At 43.1% G+C, this 13,830-nt stretch overlaps 1 protein-coding gene across 2 annotated transcripts in view; it reads right to left on the reverse strand.

Annotated features, from left to right (window-relative positions):
• Positions 1-5,969: 5,969 nt before the first annotated feature.
• LOC146808729 (cell adhesion molecule CEACAM6-like) overlaps positions 5,970-13,830 on the reverse strand; it is a 185,445-nt gene continuing 177,584 nt past the window's right edge. For both annotated transcript variants that reach the window (XM_085615538.1, XM_085615537.1), the window contains exon 8: positions 5,970-6,342. The gene's annotated coding sequence lies outside the window, so the exon portion shown is untranslated. The remainder of the gene's footprint in view (positions 6,343-13,830) is intronic.

Here is a 13,830-nt window from a genome sequence, read left to right on the forward strand (position 1 = left end):
AGAAGTACTTGGTTGGTCTCATGGTATATTAGCCATTTCGAGGACTCATAGAACTTTTTTTAACTTTCGCATCATTCTACCACATGCCATGTTTTTATATGTTGTTTTTACTCATATTTTAGCAATGTTTTTATGCTCTTTTTATTTAAACAGGCATATTTTAGTATTAGTTAATATAGTCGTCCAGTCGGATGAGGAGTGGGTGTTCTGAGCCCCAATGTACCCAAATTTAGGCCTAGGTAGCTGCATGACCATTTACCTACATTTGTCCTACCTTGCCCTACATAACGGTTCTGGTGCTGACCTTTTACCTAGTTATGTGCCGCATAAATGTTGTGTGGTTTTCTTCGATTACCATCTTCTCTATAACAACTCTGTAAAAAAGTCCCAGCTATCGTCATCCTTGCACGACAGACCCACAGTACCATTTCACATCTAGGTAGAAGCTCCGAGGATACTTTTCGGGTATAAAAGAAGCACATCTTCACTGTGCAGCCAGAGAAGAAATCTTCGGCGCAGACATGAGACGCGGAGGTCCTGCACGTAGTTCCAGCACGCAGTGGTCTCACATCCCTTGCGGGGTGTCCTACTCGAGACCAAAGACATGGTTCTTCATTCTCTCACATTAGGTAATGGGGTTGGCTCTTTCCCAGGGGAATCTTGGCTGTACACCCACATACCTGCTAGATACACTTAGATTGGGGTTGCATCTTAGGAATACTCTTGATTACTGTCATGTATCGATATGCCTGCGTATATTTACTGTTTTAGCACCATGGTATAAGTCTACTTTTTCTTTACTCTGTTGGTGCTTGCAATCTTATATATCGGTTTCTGTCTAATGATTGTCACAGCAAACACATTTTACACTAGAATGACACTGGTTCAATAAATACTTATTGAAGACCTCCCCGTCGTTTGTTCTGTGTATCTCTCTGAGAACAAGTGAGCACGAGTGACTGAGCGAAAAGTACTGCACTGTTTCCACGATCCCTGAAGGGTTTGAGAGTTGGCATAGTCAGGGGTTGCCATAAACTATTCTCTCCTTGGTAAGTGCCGGTGGCTTATAGTGGCACTGCGAGCTACCTGGTCTATAGGCTAAATTATCCTGGGGGGCGAGGGGTACCCGGAATCAGTCTAGACACCAATTCCTTAGTTTATGCTATCCAAACAATGCGCAGATCCTGAAGATTTGTAGTAACTACACGACAGAACCACAAGGATACACTGCTGTTCCACAAAAGCCTGCTTCATTACCGAGTCAGGTTTAAGTTCACATTTTCACAACTTTGACTAATTTACAGCACAACCTATTACATCCTTCAGAACGAACACATGCATATTTTCATCTGAAATTTCTCACACCCATTACACAAATTATCCTTCCCTTATAAGCTTTCCCCAACATTTGCCATTGATGCATTTTCTCAATTTCTGGCCGTACTGACCTTCCTCCTCTAGTGAATCCAATGGGTCTCTCCTTAGCCAGGGTGCTCCTGTGCCTTAGTGAGCCTGTCCACTCTTGGGTGTGTTGTATCTCTAGCATTACCTCTATATCCACGACCAACCATCCTTGCCTCCTGCGACAAGATCTACTGTATATCAATCAATCCCCCACTCAATCCTCTCCATAACTGCTGCTTCCCCCTGCTGTCAGCAGACTGGCGGTGAACCCTTCCAGACCCCTTACACAACAGAATGTCTTCCATTGATGCAAACCCTGTTGTGTTGTGCTCCAACTTAGGAAGCGGCCGGCTTGCCTATGGCACGGCATCCTGTGAGGGTGGCCTACTCTCTCTCAGTGAGCCCTTGAGGATTGAGAGGCGCACCCCCAACTCACTCAAGCCACACTTTTTTTAGATGCAGTTTTCTGCTTCCCTTGCCCTGGGGGATGCGCATGAAGACCAGCAGAGATTTTGGCTTGCACTGTAGACTGTTATTTGCACAGCTACACTTCCCTGATGAGCCCTAGTAGATGCACCAAAGCAAACGTGGGACAATGCCAACCATCTGAATATAGGAATGGCCATAACTCATTGGGACATGATCATTTGGGCCCTGTGAGTACACAACATGCAATGTGAGATCAGAAAGAAAGCACTGCTAAAGGCAAGGTAGATTTAGTAGCAAATAAATAGATTATGCGGCATAGCAATAAAGGGCATACACAAGAACATCACAGAGGGAAACTGAATCAAGGAGGGAGGGGGATTGATGGTCATTACTGACACACCAGCACACTTCCCAGATAGTATTTTATGAAAATCGAAGTGTAGGCTTGACCACTGGAATTATATGGCAGGGTTGACCCAAATTATCTGGCAAGATGAGTTGAATTATGTGGTGCATGAGGCACACTTTCTTTTAGTTTTACTTCATTACTTTGGCATTTTTACTCAGTCTGGGCAAACATTTCACCCAGTAATACCACTTTAACACAGAAATACACAAATAAGCAACAGAAAGGTGACTGGTAAAGAATTCCCAAAGGCCTTCCACTGTGCAGCAGCATATATGGCACATTTGTTGTGACTTCTGATATATTTGAGCCAGAAACAAGGTGTTACTGTAGTCTGCAGATTATAAAGTACATGATGGATCTATCAGATCCATAGCCCTGCAGAAAGGGCTGCAGCTACAGTGTGGCAGTTGGTGGCCCATGGTCCGTCTGAACCCCTGTGATGGTGCCCACCAGATGCCAGGAACAGAGCTCTTTCAGGCGTCGGCAGGGCGGCAGTGAGAAGAGTTTCCAGCACGAGTACCAAGTATAGAATGGGCGGTGATGCTCTCAGTGCAGCTTGGAACTGCGCTTGTCCCATTGCGCTTCGCGTCTCATCAGTGGTAAAGGTAGTTGTGATGACGGAGAAGGTGATCTCCATGTCCACTCATGAAGAACAATCTCAGCCAGTGTTGTGAAGGCGCCTCTTGAAGCGCCTGCAGCGTGGGCACCAGAAGGCTTGGTGGTCTTCCCTGAGGCGGCCCCAATAGATGATTCACAACAGAGTGACCTGTCTTCGAAAAACAAACACAACAAAAAGTGCCCTTCTTTCAAAACGACTCATTTCACACCTACAGTGCAAATATCTTTTTACGTCCAGAGCATTGTGTGAGGCTGGCTGCTTCTGTAGGGTCTGTGCTTCTGGTAATATGGGAAATTAACATGAAGTAGATGCATGCACCATGGCAGTGGAGCTCAGGCGGTACACATGCGTTTTCAGACACCGCTTTAGGTTTAAGTGAGCGTGAGCCATTCTCCAAGAAGGGCCACACATCACATGCATTTCACGCCCAATACAAATATCCCAGCGAGGGACGTCACAGAAAGTTGGACTCAAGTGTTTAAATAATCGTTTAAGAAAATGTAAGACTGGAACCTAAATAATTCCAGGAAAACATAAACAGCAGCTAAAGCTAGCAAAAGGTAAAGGCGCAGACTTTAAAAGTCCACTGGACTAGTGGAACAGTTCGAGATGTTTCAGCTGAAGTGAGGCCATCAACACAAGAGTTGCAGCCGCATCTCATAACCACTCTAGATGGCTCCCGTAAAACAAACACTTGGAAAAGAGGGAGTTCACGTTTCTCGATGACATGCAGATGATGTTCTGCTGCACCTCGAAGACCTTAGGATCAATAGTGTCATAATCCCACAGTTGTGTAAACATGGCTCCCAACATGTGTGTGGAGCTAAGGCCTCTCTTCCGGCAGTTCTCACAAACTGTCTGTCGAGCCAGACCATAAAAAGGTGGCAGTAAGGAAGCTGATGGCCTTGCTGCTGGACACAAGGCTTTTTAGGTCGAGGACTACCGGTCTGCCGAAAGGCAGAACCGGAAGTCGGAGATTTTATGACTTGGAGAAGAGGGGCTTTAACCCGCCCCTCTTCTCCCCTGTTCTCCATTGGCTGGCCTCGTAAATACTGGCCAGCCACTGGAGAAGAGGTCAGTCATTCCAAACAGGCCCCGTCCTTTTCGGATCGGGGGGCGTGTTTTTTGCGAGAAGTCTCAAGGAGGAGACAACAGCAAAACACGCCCCCGAATCCGAAAAGGACGCTGCCTTTCTCCGAGGCATTTTTGCTCTGCCTCGGAGAAAGGCAGTGGTGTGCCTTTTGCTCTGCCTTGTTATTGTTCACGTTGCGCTTCACGGAGAAGATAGAGATGTTGTAGGCCCTGCCCGATGCCAACGCCCGCTCTGATCAGTGTGTAAAGACTCTAGCCACCCTCTTCAAAGGCATTCCTTGTACGTGAAGAGAAATACACAGGTCTGTCCTTCGACAAACGCTGTCCTCGAGTATAACACTTGCCATTTCATTTTACGAGACCTAACAAAACGAAAGTGATTTCAAATCAGATTTTAATTGATTAAACCTAGTCCCTGGTCAAGGTTTAGCAAGACACACGCGTGCCCCAGAGGAGCACTGCACACCTTAGCTGACGACAACATGTGAGCATTTCAAAGCACGGCAACGTCCAGGGCACGGTGGGCGTCACAGACCTCACCCTGAGTGGAGTCCGCCATCCGTGGTCCCTGCTCAAAGGGACAGCATCTGAGCAACGCCTGCGTGTTTTGACGAAAGTGACATTATCAATCCCCGGGCCCAAGAAGACAAGACATTCATTTAACATAAGCCCCTCCCCCAAACACACACAACACCAACAAATGTTTACAGCTAAGCACAATAAAAAAAGCCAATGCCACTTGTTATTTTTTTTCTTTTTTTAAAGACGGATGTAAGGTTTAGTTGTTCAAAACCTGCAGTTCAAATAAATGCATGTTTAATCAATGTTATGTTGCTGTATATGCGTAACCACGCGCTGGGGGCGTGGCCATTAACCATCTATACAGAAACCGAGCATCTTGCAGTTATGGCCAGCATATATGACGTTGCAGCTCAGTGGCAAGTGAAGTTTAAGTTTAGCTCACTTATTCGGGGCCCTTCTGGGGAGGGGGGTAATCACGTGCCAGTGCGCATGGGCCACCGGCCGCCAATAAACAAACAGTGCTGTGCATTGTGAAGGCGATGCAGCAGCGCGGAGTGCAGCGGCCCTAGACAGCTGCACGCTGCAGTCCGAGGCTCGGTCACTCCCCCTGGCTCGGGTTTGGAAGGATGGGGACGGCAGCTCTGCCTCCAACTTTACACTCTGCGCTTCTGAAAACAATACCGGAGCCTGCGAGTTCCCTCCAGCTCCCCCTAGTCCCACCTACCACTTCCTGTCAGGACCTTGGGGAGGGGGCAGACGGCCAGCCTTCCTGCCTCACTCACCATCAATAAAAGTAATATCAGAGGGTTTGGGAAATGTACCAAAGCGGACGAAAACAAGCATTTACAATGCAATGGTCTCGGCATTGGTAAAGTTAGAGCTATTGGCATTGCTCATGACATTATTTTTGTTTATGTTTTTGTTTTTAAACATTTAAAGAAACGGCATTGTCATGAGCAATGCCAATAGCTCTAACTTTAACAATGCCGAGACCGTTGCATTGTAAATGCTTGTTAATGCTGTGCAGTGAGTTAAAAGATGGATCCAGGGTCCCAGGTCTATTCAGTGTCAACAGGACAGATGTAGGGCTGAATGCAACACCATGGAGCAGGGATTCTAGCCAGTGGCATTTGGCATGAAGGTCATTATCTCAATGGCTGTCGCTTCCTTGAAGTCTGTGCTGTTTTTGATGCGGTGGAGATGGCACCGCTTACGTCCAGTTGGAAGAGATGAGGAGGCCGATGGCATTTACTCCTCTCAGTAAAGTGGGTACAGTTGGACATTGAAAGATGCGTCCGGAAACCAAACTGATCTAGTTACACTCTGTACAATTTCACTGCTGTCAAATGTCTTTTATAATACTGTGTCTATTTTCTCCCCCGCTTCTTTTAATGCTTATGTCTCCATTATTGCATCTTCTCCTTTCAGTACTGCCCTGATTTCTTTATCGGATAAATCACCTTTTGTTAAAATTGTTACAATTTTAGTTCAATATAACAATAATTATGTTTGTTTTATTCTTGCATATTAGAATAGATGTGTTACATGAACTAAACATGTTATTTCCAGTCTTAAAACTTAAAGATAATAAGCTTGATGGTTAATTACAAAATCTAATTGTTTCTGAACAGAAATCATCATTGTCCCACGTCACAGAAACGAACTGGAATCAGTCTGAATATAAGAGGTCACAATTGCAGCACCCGAAAAACAAAATAATTTGAAGCTGAACAAATTGTTACCAAAACATTTTCAATTATAAGCTTTGTCTTTCTGTCCATTGATGCAAGAGGGGATCTTCTGGTTCTTAGAAGCATTAACGTTTCTTCTCCAGCGCACAGAGTCCTCTCAGCCAAAGCATCAGGGCCTAAAATGAGAAAACAATTATAGATTTACATTTTCATGCAGAAATCTTGTCTTCTTCAATCTCGGGTAAGACTCCCGAAGATGGAATCTGTGGTTTATAGTTTCTTTGATTTTTAGTTTGGGCGAAAAATGCAGCTTTACCGGTCTCATAAACAATAATAATAATAAAAATATTCATCATACTCATAACCATTATCATAATCATAACAATTCCTAGCAAGGGTTGGTTGCCTGAAGGCTATTCACAATCTGAATCCGCTTGTAATTAGCAGACATAGACTGTTCAAGGGGTCAAACTCCTTCAGCCATTAGCTTTGGTGCCAATGTCATTCACATCTGTATCGGTCCTTTGGAGTGTCAGGAGTGAGTGCAAATTAACATTTTCCTGCTTACGGCAGCACAGAGCTTGAGTGCGCTGCAATTTTGGGACCTCTCAGAGAGTCACGTAAAGGATGCATCCTTTGTAACCCGTTGACGCCTCATGTTTAAATCATTGATGCCTCCTTTGTAACCCATTGACACCTCATGTTTAAATCATTGATGCCTCCTTTGCAACCCATTGACGCCTCATGTTTAAATCATTGACACCTCATTTGTAACCCGTTGACGCCTCATGTTTAAATCATTGATGCCTCCTTTGTAACCCATTGACGCCTCATGTTTAAATCATTGATGCCTCCTTTGCAACCCATTGACGCCTCATGTTTAAATCATTGATGCCTCCTTTGTAACCCATTGACGCCTCATGTTTAAATCATTGATGCCTCCTTTGTAACCCATTGACGCCCTGTGTAAAGCAATGATGCCTTTTGTGTAACCCATTGATGCCTCCTTTGCAAACCACTGATACCTCTTTGTAAGCTATTAATGTCTCCTTTGTAATCCACTAATGCCTCATTTGTAAATCTTTGATGCCTCCTTTGCATACCGTTGATGCCTCCTTTGTAACCCATTGATGCCTCCTTTGTAACCCGTTGATGCCTCCTTTTTAACCCATTGATGCCTCCTTTGTAAACCACTGATCCCTGATGTGTAAACCTTTGATGCCTCCTTTGCATAGCGTTGATGCCTCCTTTGCATACCCTTGATGCCTCCTTTGTAAGCTATTAATGTCTCTTGTGTAATCCATTGATGTCTACTTTTTAAACCATTGATGCATCCTTTGCAATCTAACAGTATACAAGGTGGTACAAATTCATCATGTCTCATGCACAATTCTCCTTCAATGGTCAATTCATCAGCATTCTGTTTATAACCTTTTATTGTATTATTCAAGTTACTGATTGGTGGCCAACCATTTGTCACATACTCTTAAATCAGACTCCAAACAATATCCTTTTTCAAAGCTTCCATCCATTCATTATTATGGGTAGACCCGACACAACCACCAATGGCATCGAAAATAATGCAATCCTGATCTGACATACCATAATGTTCATCCACATCTCCAATTGGTGATCAAGACAACCCCTTCTGTTCAATCCTTCAGATATATGTCCATCTACAAAATTATATTCCTGTAATCTAGACATCAACCTGTTCAATCTTCAAGAAGCAGTTGCCGTTCCTCTACCACAACCGTCAAACACAGACAAAAGTTATTTATGAACTATTCCAAAATCTTTCCCCCATAATTAGTTTTTCAATTTTTGTACAGCCTACACACTTGCCAAGACTTCTCTCTCAATAGTACTGTACTTTTTCTGCATCTTTTAGCCCTAAAAATAGCTCATAAGCCTATGCCACTGGCATCTACTGTGATGATATTTCTTCCCTTGGGATCATGTGATTTAAGTGCAGATGTTGCAATAATAACCTGTTTGATGTCCTGGAAAACGTTCTCTTGCTCTGTACTCCATTCAAATCTAGCCTTTTTGTTAAAGTAATCTCCTTAATGGTTCAACTGAAATTATGTAATGTTGAATAAAACATGCATAATATTCAATAATTCCAAGAAATGACTTTAACGTATCTTTGTTGATGGGTATAGGCTTTTATTAAATCAACGTTTGGTGTAATACCTGCAGAAGATACAGTATGTCCCGCAAATTCCACAACTGTTTCAAAAAATTTACATTTAGATTTAGTGACAGTCATACATCTATTTTCAAGTATCTCCAATACCTTGTTCAAAATGTCATTACGTTATCGTACAGTCTGAGCATGAATCATAATTCCTTCTTGGATGGTCCTCACACCTTGCATGCCCTCAAGAAGGATAATCTATTAACTTTTGGAACACACTGGTAGCTGTTGCCAGACGGACATAGCGATACACTCCCAAAAGTGTAATAAAAGTGGTTAAATCTTTTGAACTTTCAAACAACTTCACATGATGATACTCAGATTTTAAATTGATAATTGAAAAGTAGTTTTCACCAATGACTGATTTACGCCTCTTCTGAATTTTCGGAAGTTATGATGTTTTTATTTTATGATCTTAAATATGCACAAAGTCTAAGTTCAGCATATTTCTTCTTAGTAATCACTATTTCCGAAACCCATTCTGATAAGTTATTAGGTTCTATTACACCATCTTTACACAGTGTACTTAATATTTCTTTCAGTTCTTTCTGACTGAAAGTGGTACATGTCGAACTTTATGAGTCACTGGTAAGGCATTTTCTTATAACTTGATATGATGCTCAAATCCTTTTACACAAGCATTATGTGTGGGAAATACCTTATAATGTTTTTCCAGCACCTCAAGTACCAAATCCTGCTTTTTCAGGTCTAGACTGAGAATAAGCATATCTCCAAACAGTATGGATTTCCCAGAACCTGGTCTGAACAAATTACCGAGTTTACCAATATCTTACCATTCTACTATATCTCTTCTTGGTAATGCCACATACATTTACATTTTTATGGAACGTCCTTTGAATTTAAATGTCATTAAAGTATTCTAGCATTTCAATCTCAAATTATCAAATGCTTTTGGATTGTCATCTGACTCTATCAATTTCACATTCTTCCACAATCTATAAAATGTACGATGAGCCAAAATTGAAATAGGAGAACTTGAATGAGCCATTATAGATAATTCTATGTTACCTAATGAACCTTTACATTTTCCTTGTTTTAAGTCAATAGTAAGTACAATAGTAAGTACAATGTTGGAACACATTTCCTCATCTAAATCATGTACTGACTTCACTTTTACTTTGCTAGCTGGCCTGGTATTTCTACAAACAGCCCCATAATGCTCCACTTTTTGGCACTTCATACATCTTTTACCAATAGTTGGATACCCTGAATGATTTCCTAAGTGATTTTTTGAGCCACATCCATAACAATTAAACTACTTTTATTGTTATAGGTTAAGGCATGGTTTATCCTGAGGCTTCATTGGTGCGTGCATGCATATTGGAGTGCTTGGGTCTATCAAGGATGGTTGACATCCCCTGGCTGCTTTACGTAAAGAAGTCTTTTGAATTGTTAAGCACAAAAGAGTTGTATGACAATCCATCCACTATTATGGCAACCACAAAAGATATAGTAAAATGTATATTTTTAAGGTATTGCACTAATAATGGGCTAACGGAAGCACAAAGCATGCCAACACTGGTAGGATATGGGCCACTAGTGACAACAAATGATACAGAACCATATTTAATCTGGGTGACGAACCCTGTCTATAGGCGGTATCGATCTCTTTTTAGATTGTGCACAATCCACTTTCTTGTAGCCTTCGCTATTAAAAACTGCTGGTCCCACGAGCTACCGCCATATATGTGTGATCAATCATCTACACACAATGACTTGCCATTTGCTCCTGGTCTGCCCTTTATACGAGGCCCGAGGGTGAGACTTTTTAATACCCAATTTATAGGAGTGCGGAGATTACATGTTAGACTCCATCTGGAAGGTCTATGTTACTTACAGTGCCTGGAAAAGGAAGATATTTGTTGAGCAGTTTTTAACGTTTTAAAGAAAATTATAGCCCTTAGAAAGAGATATGAACAGGTTTCATGGGGATAATACCTCAGCCGACTACAGTCTTATCTAAGCTAATGCCCTGAGATGATGTTAACTGGGATATTATAAATTAGCCTGTTTTATAAGTCACAGCATCAAGCATAAAATGTTGAAATTGCAGATTAGAATATTTAAGAACTTAAATGATGATGTCACTATTAATGTCTGTATATGCATCTTTAACGAATCTTAGTATATATCTAGCGATGTTTTAAATGCAATGTGAAATAATGGTTTGCGATGCAATGTTCTTAAATTTGATGCTTTTATGGATTCATGCAAATCTGAATTAAGTTTTTATGATGATGATAATGAAATAAAAGGCTTTTTTTTACAAAGAATTTGTCGGACTTTTGGTTCTCCTTTACAGTCATAGAAGTTCCACCACTTTTTGAGTCCGTTTTCTTTTCATGGACAAAATAAACTGATTGATTTTGTTTATTTCCTAATGTTAACATATTTGTAGAAAATAAAGATCTTTCAATACCTTTGACTATGTCTATGACTTTAATAAGTTTTGGATTTCGACATGCCACAAGTCATTCTTGTATTTTTTTAGAATAACAGTGAAATCCAAAAGATCTCTCAAATATATATCCATCATCTCTCCATATTCGCATGTAGCCATTGTCAGTGAAATTGCTCTCCCTCCCTCCCTCCCTCCCTCCCTCGCAGCTCCACCATTAAGTGAGGCCTTCCCCTGAGCCCCTGCACTCTCGAGTGTTGATGTTTGATGCCCTCCTCCACCCGCAGGTTTCATCTGCGCCTCATTCCTGGTGGTCTAGTTGACCTCTGTCTCCATTCTCTCGCTCCACTTTTTCTCTCCATTTTCACTCGTTTTTCCCCTCACTTCTATCTCCCCCTTCACTCTCCTTCTGGGTCTTCCTCCATTTTCTGTCGTTTTCCCCTCATTTCAAGCTCCCCCTTCACTCTCCTTCAGCTTCTTTCCTCCGTTTTTCATTCAGTTTTACCCCATCTCAATCTCCCCCTCAGCACGACCAGTGCGACCGGCCCAATCCAGCTCCCCTCCCCGCTCCCACCTCCTAGCTGTCCAGCCCTCCCAACCCCTACTTAATGGCGACCGCTGTGCAGCTGCGCCACTGGCGCGCTGAAGGCTACTACCAACAGAAGGTTTACTACCAACAGAAATTTTCCCCTCCTGAGGCGCAGCCGGGAGGTGTCTCTCTCTGTCTCTATTTTATTTCGAGCGCTCTGTGCATTTACTGCATTTTTAGCATTCTTGATTGTGTGTACTCCTACCTGGGTGGTCCGCTTCGCTTGTGCTGGAGCGGTGTGGACAGGACGCTTTCGTTGCGCTTCTCGGCGCTGTGAGCTCCTTCCCCCTTTCCCGGCCTCCGGTCCGCCCTCGGCCGAGTATCGACGCCGAGGGCTGGGGTGCCGGTTTTGGCGGCCATATTGGGTGTGGGGCAGGCGGGTGACGCGCTCAAGCAGCACTTTAAAAGGGAAAGAGTGAACCTTCATCGGTGTTTACTACCAACAGAAATTTTCCCCTCCTGAGGCGCAGCCGGGAGGTGTCTCTCTCTGTCTCTATTTTATTTTGAGCGCTCTGTGCATTTACTGCATTTTTAGCATTCTTGATTGTGTGTACTCCTACCTGGGTGGTCCGCTTCGCTTGTGCTGGAGCGGTGTGGACAGGACGCTTTCGTTGCGCTTCTCGGCGCTGTGAGCTCCTTCCCCCTTTCCCGGCCTCCGGTCCGCCCTCGGCCGAGTATCGACGCCGAGGGCTGGGGTGCCGGTTTTGGCGGCCATATTGGGTGTGGGGCAGGCGGGTGACGCGCTCTAGCAGCACTTTAAAAGGAACGGCTATGGCACCGCGCAGCGGACGCGTACAGCGGACGCGCCGGACCTGCGCCGGAGTCGTGCCAGAGTCCTGCCCGTCTGCGCCCGTCCGCGACAGGACGGGACCAGGGGCTTCGGACCAGATACCCACACCCATTGCTTCCGACAAGGCCTCCCACATCAGGTATACGGCACAAATGCTACTCCACCTTAGACCACTCTCTTTTTCAGAATGCTCCATACATTCCTGGCCGTATCCTGAGGCCCCTTCTTGTGCTCACATTGCAAACATCAAACCCGTTTCTTAAATTCGTGCATCAAGAAGTTAAATAAAAGTGACCATACTCTATCTACAGGGACTAAGGGGACAAAGTGCATTCTTCTAAATACACGCTCCCTGCCTAGCCACCAACTTGAGGTATGGGATCTAATACACACCACTTCACCAGATCTTTGCTTTCTAACAGAAACGTGGTTGAAACCTCACACTGTCCCAGCCATTGCTGTTGCGATTCCCGTCAGCTATAAGTTGGTCCATTTGGATCGGCCAGAGAAAATGGGTGGTGGCTTAGCCATCATACATAAAGAACACCTAAAGATCATTATACTGGAACAGAAGATTAACCCACTCTTTGAGATAATAATTTTCAAAATGCAATATGCCACAAATAGATTTTGGAAAGGAGCCTTAGTTTATCGTCCTCCAGGGTCTTCTACAGGCTTCTCCCTTGCTTTATTAGAATGTTTGGCCCCTCATCTTAAAGCAAAATAAGATTTCCTTCTTCTTGGCGACTTCAATGTCCATGTTGACAATTCTACACTTCCTGACACAATATCCCTGATTTCAGATCTATCCTCTCTGGGTTTGACATTGCAAAATCATGAGCCTACACATATAGGTGGACATCTTCTTGATTTGGTATTTACCAATTTTCCCAAAATACAATGCTCTCCTCCGGTTCAAATAATGTGGTCCGATCACTTCATTGTGGAATTTTCACTATCCAAGATGGAGAAGCCCTCCAATAAAAATTCTCTTCCACCAATCTGGCGCCGACAATGGCATAAAGTCACCATTGAGGATTTGCATAAGGAATGGAAGCAGCCAACATTGACTGAGACAGACAACATTGAGACCATCCTAACTAAATTCAATACTTCTCTTAAAGAAGCGATTGATAAAATTGCACCTTTAAAACTACACAAACAATTCCCTGTTACCAAACAGGAAATATGGTATACCGAAGAGATCAGGGCAGAAAAACAAAAGTGTAGAAGGCTGGAAAAAAAATTGAGGAAAACACGAACTGAGGAAAATAAGAAAGCTCATCATGAGGCTCAGACCAAGTACTATAAAAACATCAAACTTGCCCGTAGGAATAACATCTCTCAACAACTTGCAGAAGCGGGAAACCGATCCAAAGAATTATTCAAAATTCTTCAGGAGTTTGTAAAACCCACTGCATGCAAAAGCCCTGATGACTTTTCTCAACAATTATGTGACGAAATTTCCTCGTTTTTTGAAAGTAAAATCAATTTGATTTATGATAAAATTCTATTGACCGCTAATCAAAATCAAAAGAGCGACAGCTCCTCTTCCCCTTTTACCTTGCCAACACCTAATAACACCACACTTACGATATTTCCGGCAGTTAATGATTCTGATCTGACCGCTCTTATGAGCCATATAAAAACTGGATCCCCAGAAGAC

The sequence above is a fragment of the Triturus cristatus genome, chromosome 7 (assembly GCF_964204655.1).
Source record: "Triturus cristatus chromosome 7, aTriCri1.1, whole genome shotgun sequence".
NCBI classification, from domain to species: domain Eukaryota; kingdom Metazoa; phylum Chordata; class Amphibia; order Caudata; family Salamandridae; genus Triturus; species Triturus cristatus.